The 1,966-nt window shown below is 51.3% G+C and overlaps 1 pseudogene; it reads right to left on the reverse strand.

Annotated features, from left to right (window-relative positions):
- LOC116969310 overlaps positions 1-1,951 on the reverse strand; it is a 2,248-nt pseudogene extending 297 nt beyond the window's left edge.
- Between the last annotated feature and the right edge of the window lie 15 nt (positions 1,952-1,966).

Raw genomic sequence — 1,966 nt, forward strand, 5'->3', positions numbered from 1 at the left:
ATATACACACACACACACACATACATACACACACACACACACACACACACACACACACACACCATGATACAAGCCTGAGTCTCGATCCCACACAGAATTACGGACTTCAGGCGGGGAAGAGATTCGATCTCTCGCTCCAAGTCCGGGTACATCATGGTGAAGCAAGTCTTGCTGATCTATCTCATTCCTGATGTTCCCAACTCCGGGACCGTTGGGCCCAGACCCTTGGGATATTGTTCTGACACCAGGATGGGGATGTCCAGCATGCGGGCTCCCTGTCAGAGAGAGAGGGAGGGAGAGAGAGGGTGGGGGGTGTTAGCGTAGTCTTGTGTCCCACCTGCCCGCGTTTGGCCCATATCCCTCCAAACATGTCCTATCTAAGATTGGACCAACATGCCCCATCTACACTAGTCCTAGTCCCACCCCGACCAACATGCCCCATCTACACTAGTCCTAGTCCCACCCCGATCAACATGCCCCATCTACACTAGTCCCACCCCGACCAACGTGCCCCATCTACACCAGTCCCACCCCGACCAACATGCCCCATCTACACTAGTCCCCATCCCACCCCGACCAACATAGAAACATAGACAATAGGTGCAGGAGTAGAGGCCATTCGGCCCTTCGAGCCTGCACCATTCGCCATTCAATATGATCATGGCTGACCATCCAACTCAGTATCCTGTACCAGCCTTCTCTCCATAGCCCTGATCCCTTTAGCCACAAGGGCCACATCTAATCTAACTCCCTCTTAAATATAGCCTGGCCTCAACTACCTTCTGTGGCAGAGAATTCCACAGATTCACCACTCTCTGTGTGTGAAAAAAAATGTTTTTCTCATCTCGACTTCCCCCTTATCCTTAAACTGTGTGTGTGTGGCCCCTTGTTCTGGACTTCCCCAACATCGGGAACAATCTTCCTGCATCTAGCCTGTCCAACCCCTTAAGGATTTTGTAAGTTTCTATAAGATCCCCCCTAAATCTTCTAAATTCTAGCGTGTACAAGCCGAGTCTATCCAGTCTTTATTCATATGGAAGTCCTGCCATCCCAGGAATCAGTCTGGTGAACCTTCTCTGTACTCCCTCTATGGCAAGAATGTCTTTCCTCAGATTAGGAGACCAAAACTGTACGCAATACTCCAGGTGTGGTCTCACCAAGACCCTGTACAACTGCAGTAGAACCTCCCTGCTCCTAGACTCAATTCCTTTTGCTATGAATGCTAACATACCATTGGCTTTCTTCACTGCCTGCTGCACCTGCATGCCTACTTTTATAGACTGATGTACAAGGACTCCCCTTTTCCCCAACTTGAAGCCATTTGGATAGTAGATCTCACCAGGGCCCTGTACAACTGCAGAAGGACCTCTTTGCTCCTAGACTCTTGTTATTAAGGAGTGGTGGAATATTGTGTTGGGGGCTATGGGTGAGTGGTGGAATATTGTGTTGGGGGCCATGGGTGTGAGGTGGAATATTGAGTTGGGGGCTATGGGTGAGTGGTGGAATATTGAGTTGGGGGCTATGGGTGAGTGGTGGAATATTGAGTTGGGGGCTAAGGGTGAGTGGTGGAATATTGTGTTGGGGGCTATGGGTGAGTGGTGGAATATTGTGTTGGGGGCTATGTGTGAGTGACAGACTCCCAACTCTCTGTGTGGTCTCACCAGGGCCCTGTACAACTGCAGAAGGGCCTCTTTGCTCCTAGGCTCAAGTCCTCTTGTCATGAAGGCCAACAGGGGCCCAAAGCTGTACGCAACTCTCCGCAAACGCTGGCCTGACCTGCAACATCCGGTCCGCAACCGATACGATCTCGGGGAAGAACGCCCCGTGCTGTCGGAACCTCTCCTGCATGTCACAAAGGAACAGAGCGCTGGTCTCGATGCCCAACTTGCCCACTCGAATGGCCGCCATCTTGCCTGAGGTTTTGAAGAGGAACGAGAGAGATCTCAGTTTAGTCCACGGTGGGCTA

Source organism: Amblyraja radiata, unplaced genomic scaffold (assembly GCF_010909765.2).
Source record: "Amblyraja radiata isolate CabotCenter1 unplaced genomic scaffold, sAmbRad1.1.pri S151, whole genome shotgun sequence".
Taxonomy (NCBI): domain Eukaryota; kingdom Metazoa; phylum Chordata; class Chondrichthyes; order Rajiformes; family Rajidae; genus Amblyraja; species Amblyraja radiata.